Source organism: Mauremys mutica, chromosome 1 (genome assembly GCF_020497125.1).
Source record: "Mauremys mutica isolate MM-2020 ecotype Southern chromosome 1, ASM2049712v1, whole genome shotgun sequence".
In the NCBI taxonomy this organism is placed as follows: Eukaryota; Metazoa; Chordata; order Testudines; family Geoemydidae; genus Mauremys; species Mauremys mutica.
This window is the reverse complement of record NC_059072.1, coordinates 77,484,896-77,497,829: the sequence shown is the minus strand read 5'-3', so window position 1 is coordinate 77,497,829 and position 12,934 is coordinate 77,484,896.

The window sequence follows — 12,934 nt, the reverse complement described above, 5'->3', positions numbered from 1 at the left end:
TGGAGGTGTCAACTCTTCTTTTCTGCTCCTTGATTCTCTCTTTCTCACCCTATTGCAAGTAAATAGAGTATAACACAGACTGCTACCATCTTTGGATTCGGGCCCTTGACGGTAACACTGAAGAGATTGTACTTTACATTTTGTACTCAAGACCCTGCGTCTGTCTGCTGTTGATTCAATTTTGGTCTTGGCCTTCTCTAGTGGGTCCAATTCCAGATCTGTCTTGTTTCTTGCTTGGTCTTTGCATAGTTTTCTTGTTCCTTTGCCCAAGAAAATGTCTCTTGAGGTGCTGTATTATTTCCCACATCACTGTCAGGCAAATAAGCCAATGAAAATCACATAGCAGATAGATGGTGTAATGGGAGCTAGTTGTTGCTTGTTCTCCTTCTTAATTGTATTTCAGCACTCCCTTCTCACATAATGTTTATTTATAAACAGATTTTTCTATGCATGAAGACTTTCTGATTTTGTTAAAAAAAGTGAGTGATCTTGCAATATAGAAAGAGAAATAATTGGTGAGCATATTAAGGTAAGGCTACAACATTGGAACAGTTTAATAATGTCCTTTGTAAGCAGCACACAATACGCTCCGATGCTACTATTATTAGTTACCGTGAGCTTGAGCTTTTAAGATGCTGAGCTCCACCTGTGAAGATCTAAGTGCCCCCATCTTCCACTGTGGCCCTGCAATGGGAGTCGAAGGGGCACAGCTCTTCACAGCTTTCAGACATATGTAAGTCCCAGAAAAGCAGTGTCAGCTGGTGTCTTAGGGCAACATTTAGAGAAAAAAAAATCTAGCTCTGATTCAGTAAGCTCCTGGGGAAATTGTAGCCCTGACCACATGATTGGCTTTTCTGCAATGGGTCATTGGAAACACTCTTATTTATGTAATTCCATCACCACGTTATCCAAAGCAGTATTTACAGTCCAAAAGAATTGCTTTCACATCCTGTCACTCTGCATGACATGCTGGAATTGTACTTTATTTGTGCTCAGTTTCATAATATTTCAGAAGAAAATAGTGAAAGCATTGAAAGGAAAACATGGGGTTTTTTTCAAGCCAGATGTTTGTTGATATGGACACAGATGGACACTAAGGGTTCCACTTTTCCACTAAGGGTGAAATATTTGACCCTTTCAAGGACAATAAATACCACTTGTAGTATGTAGTCTTTCCGGTTATAATTTATTGCTGAGGCTTATGGAATATGAATTTTCATGTTTTCATAATTTCATCATTTTACCTAGAAATCACTTAATATGATGACTGGGAAAATTTTAGAGAACTAAAAATCGAATAAAGGAAGACGACTGGTAACAGTGCCACAGTATTGCCATAGGCCTGACTTTTATTTACATGAGTGATCCTTATTCACATATATAATCTGCTGGAAAAGAATTACTCATGTGAGTAAAGATTTCAGACCTACAATAAATGTATACAGAACAGTGAAAGGCTAAGCTTTTCTTGGGTCAACTCAATGACAAACACTAAAGACCGACAATAATACTGTAAATTGGAAATAATGAGGGAATTTTGACACAGTTTATTTCCTAAACAGATATTTTTCTCATTTGCTTAACTCCTTATAAGGTTCTTGGCTTTATACTATTGCCTTCTTTATCTTAGGTATCAAAATGAAAGAGAAGGAATAGCAAGAACAATAACATTTATTTTTAAAGGGGACATGCTACTCATTGAAGTATAAAGGTATTAAAAGGATTAATAAATGATCTGAGGAAGATAATATGCATATTTCCAACAGTTCACAAAAAATTGTAATAGGGTATAAGATCTTTAAGAGGAGATATTAAAGATATTAAAAATCTGGATACTGAGACATAAGATTCCCTCTCGTAGAAAACGGTGTGTGTTCCTCCAAACCCTCTCATTTGGCCCAAATCATGCACCAGTATTTTGATATATGGACCTTCTGTGAATACTTCATGTTGCACCTTCAGCGTTGCTTGCCGTCAAATGGGATTATGCCACTAAGGCAAGCCTACTACTGAATGGGGGTTACAGCCCATTTTTAGTTATTTACTACTAGCTGCTCCCATTACCTGAGCAAGTTGTTGCAGTGTCTGCTACACATATGACTATATAGGGGCTAATTTGGCTACAACTAATCAGGAAAGAGATCTTGGAGTCATCGTGGATAGTTCTCTGAAGACATCCACGCACTGTGCAGTGGCAATCAAAAAGCAAACAGGATGTTAGGAATCATTTTAAAAGGGATAGAGAATAAGACGGAGAATATCTTATTGCCCTTATATAAATCCATGGTACGCCCATATCTTGAATACTGTGTGCAGATGTGGTCTCCTCCTCTCAAAAAAGATATACTGGCACTAGAAAAGGTTCAGAGAAGGGCAACGAAAATGATTAGGGGTTTGGAACGGGTCCCATATGAGGAGAGATTAAAGAGGCTAGGACTTTTCAGCTTGGAAAAGAGGAAACTAAGGGGGGGATATGATAGATGTATATAAAATCATGAGTGATGTGGAGAGAGTGAATAAGGAAAAGTTATTTACTTGTTCCCATAATAAAAGAACTAGGAGCCACCAAATGAAATTAATGGGCAGTAGGTTTAAAACAAATAAAAGGAAGTTCTTCTTCACACAGCGCACAGTCAACCTGCGGAACTCCTTGCCTGAGGAGGTTGTGAAGGCTAGGACTATAACAAGGTTTAAAAGAGAACTAGATAAATTCTTGGAGGTTAAGTCCATTCATGGCTATTAGCCAGGATGGGTAAGGAATGGTGTCTCTAGCCTCTGTTTGTCAGAGGGTGAAGATGGATGGCAGGAGAGAGATCACATGATCAGGTTAGGTTCACTCCCTCTGGGGCACTTGTTATTGGCCACTGTCGGTAGACAGGATACTGGGCCGGATGGACCTTTAGTCTGACCACGTATGGCCATTTTTATGTGCTTATGTTATGTTCTTATGTATAGGAACTACCATACTGGATCAGACCAACCAGTCCATTATCATGACTCTGGGAGTAACCAGTACTAAATGCTTCACAGGGAAGAATGGCAGCACATGTAAGGAAACTTGTAACCAAGCATCATGATCAATGGACACATGCAGCCAACTCTTCCAATAACCTTGCGTATCATAATGAAAACCACACATTCAGGTGGTCCATGTTGCTTTAACATCTGCTGAATTGTTTATATCTTGTCATCTCCATACTGCTCCACTGATGAAGAAGCCATGGGAGCCAGTGACTATAAGGCAGATTATAGAAATATAAAATAGTTAAGTGCAAAGAAAGCCAGGTGCCCAACTCCCATTAACATTTAATGGGACTGAAGCAACTAATTCCTATGTGCACTTATGAGAATGCCAGTCTGAGGCCAGTTCTACACTAGCAACTGGTACTGTTATAGCTATCTCAGTTAGGGGCATGACTTTCTGAGACATTTCTATACCAGTGAAAACACAAGTGCAGTGCCAGTGTAGGTATTTTGCTCAGGAACCAGTATACGCTATAGTGACAAAACCACTTTTTTGCCAATATAAGCTGTGTCTATACTAGGAGGGTTTGCCAGTATAGCTATACTGGCAAAACTTAAGCCAGAGTCTATTTTGGAAAGGCTGAATAGTCTGTGTACCCTGCTGAGTTATTTGTAAGCTAGTTAGTGGTGACTGACAGGACTACCTAGTGTGCCAATGTGTCTTCTGTTTTGGCTTATCAGATAACTAGTGAAATTTAACACTGATGGTGTCAGTTTTGTATTTGCAGCATTGCTGTGTAAACAACAGCATCACAGCCTTGTTTTGGATTTTTCACCTCATTTGAATTCTTAATTTGGTCTTTCTTGCTTTCATTGTTTTCTTGCAATGTTTGTGTTTCCAATTAACTAGCTTTTAGAGAAATGTTCATTTGCCCCTTTTAGGTATGAGCACTAATGTCTATTTTGGGAAAGAAGCAATTATTTTTAAATCAACCTTTCAAATGAGTGGATTTGAAGAGACACTCCAGGCCTCAGGTTTATTTTTTATTAAATAATCTTTAAATTTAGCCTAAAATTTAGGTTTTCTTTGATAATTAAGTCTTAGAAAACTAAATGTTAGTAAAAATATTTTCATGATTTTGTTTTGATAAATGAGTGGATCCTGGTAGTCTATGGGAAGGAGAGAGAAGACATACCCTCAGTTGATTTCAGAAGGGAAGAAGGTCCCCTCTGTCCATCAAGAGCAGATAATAAGCCACCAGCCCTCCTCAAGATGACAAAAGCAAGGAGACCCCTGAGGAGAGTCTATCAGAAAGTTTGTTGGTGAAAGGGGATTCTCTGCAGATGAAGGGCTGCAACTCTTTGTGAAGATCTCTGTAGACATTCACATTTTGGATGCTTCTCTGAACTGAACCTGAAACCTTTGATGTTTCCCTCTTTTTATAGATAGTTTAGCTTGATCTGGTTAGATTGGTTTACTGGATGCTTTAACAAATATTTTGGATGCATGGGTTAATGATGGGGGTTTACTGGGGGTATTTAAAATGTACTAAGAGATTAGCATGAGTGTTTTAATAGGATAAGATTACCATTTCAGTTGAGCAAGGAAACCTTGATGAGAATAAAGATTCCTTACTCATGTGGGCTTTGAACTCAAAATCATATCCCAAACTCATTGACCTGGTTCAGAAATAAGATTGAAATAATTTTAGAGGCATATATTAGCTAAATAATGACTAATTATGGGTGGGAATAACAATGCACAAGTATTTGAAGGGTATAAATGCCCAAGAGAATTAAGGTAACCAAATACAAAGAGCATATCACTATAGCATATCTACACCAAGGCCAAAAATCTAAAGACAGTTGCCTAAATTCCATGTGTAGGTATCTAAGTAAATGGCCTGATTTTCAGAAGTGCTGACCAAAAAACAGTTTCTGTAGAGGTCAATGGGAGCTTTTTTGTGCTCAGTCCTTTTTGAAACTCAGGTGAGAAACTCAACTAAGTCAAATTCTGTTGACCTAATTACTGCCTCTCAGACGTATAGATTCACTACAGTGACGGAAAAAGATGGCTTGGATGACCTAGTAGATCTATTCAATATCTAAATTCTGATTCAAAACTTAGAACCAGAAATGGTGACTTCAGTGGGGCCAATATTTCACCTAAAACTCAGAGTGAAGTTTTGCCAGAGCTACTCTGCTTCTTCCCATCTCCAAAGGTAATAACTTAAATTTAATGAGTTAGGTAGGAACACGTTATACCTGAACATTCTACAAAAATGGAAATAAACATTATATTGCATTAATGATTATTCTGTTGTTTCAGTTTAATCTACAGATTAAACTAGAGTACAAATCTTGTTTTGTAATATTGCTTATGCTACCAGAAAATAATAGAAGTATTGTGATGTTTTGACCATTGGTATGTCATACATATTAAAATATATTTCTATGGTATTCTAACCAATGTAATTTATTCATAGAGGAATACACACTGCACGGAGTTTACTAAGAGTAACACAATTGTAAACAAGTTTCATTACATGTTGGACCTCAATATTTTCTAAATGTTCTGAAAACTTTCTTTGAATTTAGTCCTAGAGCTTCTCCCAGACAAAGACGGAAAAATCTCTTCATGAAACCATGTAGTATATACTAGTAGAGGGATAGTCAGAGAATTGGAAAATCCAAAGACTCCATTTTGCATGTTAAAATGATTTACCCTAATTTGGCCTAATAATAATAATAATTAATTAATTGATAATAAAGCTCAGAATTGAAGGCCTTTGAAAAAATGGCTTGAGAAATATTACAGAGGCTTTTCATTTTACTATGATACTGTAAACCACACCATCCAGCGCCACATTCTCCTCAGTAACTCAGTTAAGTAGGAATAATTATTCTAACAATATGCTTTCAAACTCCACAGGGCATTCACCACAGCATATGGTTTTGACTCTGACAAGCCTACTCCTTTACTTTAAATTGAAATGGTGCATGGTATACATTTATAAATAATATTACTGCCTGGAGTATAAAAATATCTATAGTTTATGGCTAGAAATTGCATAAAAACCCTTTCCACAATATATTTTTTATTATTCCATAAGATTGAGCAGTAATTTCACAGGCTAATAAAACAGCAATGGTATTCCACACACATGTATTACCCAACCATTCTGAGCATGGTCCTTCACTGGCATCAGCTGAAACTAATTTGAATCTCTCATTAACATGCACATCAGTATAAACCAAAAACATAATGTTAAAATTGTTTTTCCAGAGAATAAATAGGATGTATTGCCTGGTGGTGATTAATAGTCACTTTCTTTCTGCATGAGAAGGATTTTCATAACTTATCCACCTCTCCAACACTTATGGACTATGCAGACCTTTTCACACCAAAACTATGTAAAAAAACAACAACACAAAACAACAAATATTGTTTTAAATCTAAACCACATTTTTCTGTTCCTCTATCCTGCCGCTTTCAATAAACCATCCATAAAGGAATGTGCACATTTATTAAAACAAGAGGTTATGCTGTTTTAGTATTTGCACTTTAGTCATCCTTAATTGTCAATTGTCAATAACTGAAATTGATGATAAGCCGGAGTCTGTCTCCCCTGAGTGGGTGCACAAAGGAGCAAGAGGACATACGGAAATAGACAATACTTTGTGCAGGATCGAGTCAGAATTCTAGTCCTTGAGTCACTTGAGAACAAGGGGTTGGAGAGTGTGAGACTCACCAGCAATGCTAAACATTCCAAAGAGGGTAGGGCAGAGGTATAGCCAGAACCATGACTCTCCTATGCATTAATTAGCGGTGTGTAGCCAGTGTTGAGAAAGAAGCAGATGCTGTACCCCCTAAAGGATCTCTTCCTGCTCTACCTGGCAGACTCCTACGGGCTTAAGCACTCTGATCAGCATGCCCTTGGCCAGTGCCACTTGAAAACTTAACAACTGTTTGGCCGCTTGTGTTTCGAGACCAGTTTGAGACCCATGTGCTGACCAGTATCATCTCTTTATATCCTTGTGCTCATCCACCTGCCTGTCTAGCCATCTGGTTTCTCTTAGATTGTAAACTATTTGAAGAAGAAGAAACCATCTATTTTGTTCTGTCATTGTACAGTGACAAGTACAATGATCCATGACTGAGTGCTCCAAGGCAATATCATAATACATTAAAATAGTAATAGTAGTCAGTGTCCCTGTCCAATTCAGCTTTAGCTGCTAGAGCCTGATATAGGCCCTCAATCTTTATTTTATTCATCTGCCTGAAATACAATAGTCCAAAAATTAACACAAAACATTTGTGAAATGAAGAAAACACCAATGGCTTCTCCCTGAGAATGCCACCATGATGACGTTCAAGTTGAGTTACACATAGAAATGTAGGGTCCTTTAGGGTCAATCACTATAACTTAGAATTGTTGGTCACTGGATTTAATTTCAGAGAGTTACATTTGTTTTAATGCCTTTACTTTAGTGCTGTGTTTTGAATGAATCACAGCAATGTTTGAAGACAGAAGCATCTTCTAAATAATTAACTCCCAATTAATATTAGCATTAATGTTGCTATTGATTTGAAGATGACTTCCAAAGGAACTTTTAAAAGTTGGAACTGTGCTCTTGTTGCCTCTATATGATGAATAAAGACTTGGAGTTTTTCAAATTATTGTTTTAAACCTTAGAAACATCTCATGGCTCTTCCCTTGTTTTGCTAAAGGATTTTCTTGTGAAATGTGGGACAATAGGATCAGACACTTTTTTTTGTGAGCACTTATACCATAATAAAAGGACGAGGGTGTTGAAATTATCACAGAGAAATCTTTGTCTGAAGTGCTCAATAGAAATTGGAGTAAAATAGCTATTAACAAAAACAACAATCCTAATAATCTTGTCACTTGTTATAAACTAGGAGTGACTCCACTAAAGATAATGAAGTTAGAAATAGTGCAAAACCACTAATAATCAGGCCCAAGGGCTGTGTCTACAATAGCATTTTTCTTCAAATTTCCCAGAGATCACTATCACCAGTGCAGATCCATCAGTAGCAGCAATGGCAGGCGCTACTAGCATTCTGTCCACTGCCTCAGCTAGCCCTGCTCAGAGTAGACCTAGATAACATGTCCATCAGGCTAAGTGCCAGCAGTCACTGGTGACCTGAATATATTAGAACTCCCACTATGGCTACCACTAATGGCGACTGTGTGATGGTGGGAAATTTGAAGCAAATGCTGGTTCAAAAATAAGGCCATGGAGTTTTGAGCATTCTGACTAAAGATTCATTCCCTTCTCAATGCTCAGCTTTCTGTCTCTTGACTTTTCACCTTATCATCTCACTAGACAACGAGTCTTCCAGGGTAGAAAATTCCTGAATTTTGAATGTAGAAACAAATAGAATAACCCCACCCTTGACTTTTTTTTTTTACTTTCTTCACAAAAATCTTTCAGACCTTCTTTACAAATCACAGTAAGCTTAAAGCTCTCTCTTTTCCTTACAGGTCACATTTTAAAATAATACCTACCTTGATTCTATCCCAGAGGGGAGGCAAAATGCTGCTTAGCGTTCCTAGCTATCGAGGAGTGCTCCGATTGTGTCACCTTGTCAGAGGACACAGCATGCTCTAGCTTCTGTGGCCAGTCACCTCTCCTGGCCTGTGGAGGGGGAAGGTTGCTGGGGGAAGGACTTGTCCCATCCCTTCCTTGCTCCCTTTGGGTTGGTTAGTTCCCAAGAGAATTCTAGCAGAAGCAGTCTTGGTCCCCACAAAAGCACAAAGGTTTCTGGAGGCACAAGAAGGGAAATGCCACCTTCTTTCTGACCTGGGCCCTTGGGTACTACTATCATGTAAATAAGAACAGTTCACCACTGCATTTCCACAGTTTAGACTTGCTGAAATTCTGTTTAAATGGTGCAGGATATTAGGAGCACTATACTCCCTCTAACTCCCAAATAGTCACTTGACGCTTGATCCTGCACCCTGCATACCCTTAACTCCTCTTAATGATAAAGGACATTTTAAGAGAACAAGAAATGCAGGATTAGGCATTTTTGTACCTTTTCTTCCATTAATAAAAACTACCCACATTTTTGGGGCATCCCATAAGTCGCATTACTGATCATCTCCAGGTTATAAGTATATAGGAAAGGCAGTGTGATTTTGTTGGAATTATTTCTGCTATGTACATTATGTTGGTAACAAATGTGAATGGAAAATACAACCCGAGAGCCAAGATGTGTTGGGTTTGTTATTGTTTCTTTGTTTTAAGGCTCTGTATTGTCTCATTCTTGGGACCACAGACGTCAATATTTATAAATAATAACTTACTTGATAACAGTCATGTAATATGTGAATTAACTTTAATATAAAATAAACCCTTAACAACATTAAGTAGCATTGCTTTTATATCAATACAGGATTCAGTTGAACTATTTATTTAGGGGCACTATGATAAAGTTGTTAAAGGCAAGGCATCCAACCAATGGAGAGGTTTCAATGTATTTGGAAAACTACACAAACCTGACAGTGAAATGCCCACGTTCATGTAATATGCTAACTTTTCCTCATCCTTGCTTAACAAACCATTGATTCAATTAACTAGTTCAACGAAACTCAAACAAAAAGGTCTGTTATTTAGATGGATGTGTCATTTACTCAAGCACATTCTGATTTACTATATTAACTTAGTATGACTTATTGTAACAAGTAAAAGAATGGATTTAAAATACTTTTTAATTTAAAGGAAAAATATGCAGACATGAAATTGGTTTTGTAGATCAGATCTGTTTAATTTAACTTCATGGCTTTGTCACATCATTTTACTTCTTTGAAGCAGGATATATGTAGTTTTTCTTCAATACAGGAGTGACTTGTAATAATAGAGTGAGGGAGATGGGTTTTGGACTGTTTCTTCCCTCAGTCCTGTCTGTCGTCACATCATCACATTTCCAGGAAGAAGGATAGGCTGAAAAATGGCTCTGACTAAGCCCTGCTTAGTGCTTTTTCAGTGTAAAACTTGAAAGTGACAGTCTAGTATCAGGCAGCTGCATTTTTTTCATTCAGACGCAAGGGAAATGATATGAAGCTGAAAGAAACCACAACTCAATCGTCTGCCTTCCACTTAATTTTTCATACAAATTTAAGGTCAGGTTAGGGCCTCGTCACCAGTGAGGTGTGTGTAACATTAGAACAGCTACAGTAATCCTCAGAACGTGATTGTGAACAGAAACTGGGCTGGAGTTTGCTCTCAGTTAAACTGCTGTAAAACTGAGCAACCCCACTCAGGTGAGTTAAGTTGCTCTAGATTTACACTAGTGTATTGTAACTGAATGCAGAATATGGCTTTTTTTCCCTAAATATTTAAACAGCATTCAGAGCAATGCAACTAATATGTTACTAGATATTTTCTAACTAGATAATAAAATCATTGTTCATAAATCAATGCTTGTTATTATCATGAGCAAAAGCACAAGCTTTAATTGTAAATTAAGTTTTGGCTACAGCAATGCTTAATGACTTACAGTTGGGTTTGTACTATTATTTAGTAAAAACAAGCCCTCTCTATTGTTTGCTCCCTGTTAAACATGAGGGATGCAATTATTTAAAGACAAAACATATATATCAAGGCAAAATATTAATGTTGCATAGGGGAACAATGCTGCACTGGCAGAGAGATAGAACAGATCCATCCAGACTATCTCTACTTCTATGTAATATTACTTGTAGAAATGCAGTGGCAGATCTAAGTGTGGGGAGAATTGAGTTTAACTAAAATCTGCAGAATTTAAACTTTGATTTTAAAAGAATTAAGATTCTCACTCTTATGGCTGAGAAGAAAACATTCCAAACATTAATGAAAACAGTAGCTATAAGAGAGTTGTGAGCTGTCCCTACTCATCACAAAGGAGTGTTAACTCTGAAGGTTGCCTCAGGAGGATCATTTAAAAGTCAACAATGCTACTTTGAATACTATAATATAAAAAAATCACCATTATAATTCCCCAGCCATGTATGGAGAGGGAGACATGATCCTCTCTCTTCAAATCCTGTGATAAACAGAAATGGACTAAAAGGATAAGATTTCAGGAGGGACCTAGACTGGTGAGGGATCAGAGCATCAGGAATGCAAGCTGCGGTCTGGCTGCGGACAGCCAAACAGTATGTAACACTGACCTCTCAGCATGTTTAGTAAAGCTGTTTCTTACAGTGTTGCCTGCTTACCACATCATTTATAGTTAATGAAACACCATGAAGCCTGACAGCAGGACCAAGCATAAGCATTATGGAAACTATGTAGTATGCCAGCCTGGTTCTTCACTGTGTCATAGAGTTACTTTTGAACACCAGGCTTAGTCTGTTACACACACGGGTGCCAGATTACAACTACAATACACTTCTCACCATCAAACTGTGAGACTGCAGAAAAATGAGCTTTATCTACATTTGAAACAAACTTAATGCAGCTAAGATTTTAAAAACTCTACAGAAAATGTCCGCCTCTGCTGAACCAGTAATGCCCTTAGTGTAAGCAAGGTTTCTGTGGTCAGACTTGGTTTTTCCACTATATTAATTAAAATTTGTAAAAAGCAGAGTTTGCTGACATGGCAGTAAGTCAAGCAGGATCTACCAGAGCCTTCCCTACATTAGGGCCACCACCAGTGAAAACATTTCAGTAATATTTCCTATTGTACACAATGCTCATTTCTCTACAATGGTGGTTTTCAAACTGTGGGTGGCGACCCAGTACTGGGTTGCAGAATGTAAGCCACGGAGAATGTAAAGTCGTGGTGGCTCTGGTCAGCACTGCTGACCGGGCCATTAAAAGTCCCATCGGTGGTACAGCCCAGCTAAGGCAGGCTAGTTCCTACCTGTTCTGACACTGTGTTGCACCCCAGAAGCGGCCAGCAGCAGGTCCAGCTCCTAAGCTGGGCAGGGAGCACAGGGCTCTGTGCACTGCTCCTACCCCAAGAACCGACTCCATACTCCCATTAGCCAGTTCCCGGCCAATGGGAGCTGGGGGTGGGCAGTGCCTGCGGGCAAGAGCCGCGCAGAGCTGCTTGTGTGCCTCTGCCTAGGAGCTGGACCTGTTGCTGACCGCTTCCAGGGCGCAGCGCAGTCTGCGGTGCCAGGACAGGCAGGAAGCCTGCCGTAGCACCCCCACTGTGCCACTGACCAGGAGCCTCCCGAGATAAGCCCATGGCCCAACCCCATGCCCCTATCCCCTGCCCCAGCCTGCTCCCCACAAATCCGGTACCCCCAAACCCCTCATCCCTGACCCCACCCCAGAGCCTGAACTGCCGAGCCCAGAGCCCTGACCTCTCCCACATCCCAACCCCCTGCCCCAGCCCTAAGCCCTCTCCCACACCCCAACCCTCTGCCCCATCCCTGAGTCCCTGGGTCACGGGCATCAACAATTTTCTTCAACTGGGTTGCCAGAAAAAAGTATGAAAATCACTGCTCTACAACATTTGGTGGTAGCTTTGTCACAAGCACCTTCCTGAGTATAACTGAACAGCTTACTCAAATGTATATTTTCTGCAAGCACTTTGACTGAAATCCTGATCCCATTAAAGTCCATTTTTGGCCATTGATTTCAAGTGGTGGGGGTCAAGGTTTCACTCTTTGAGCTTTTGGGGCAACAAGAAAGGGGCAGTGGTTTACAAAAGTTGGGGATACTGGTGAAAAACAAACTATAGCAATTCAATAAAGTAATGAATCACAGCCAAATGAAACAGCACAAAAGAGTAAATAATTACCTGTTTAGGAGTTCAAGGAAGATTTGTTATTTGTAATAACTATGTATAAAATTGTCTGTCAACCATATAAATGTATAACATATTTTATTTGTTATACTAACATTTCCTGTGAAAATTCATTTAAAAAAATCAATATTGAATAACTTGTTGCCATTTCCAAATAAGTCCATACTATTGCAATTTTTTTTTTAGTTTAGTTTTTCATAA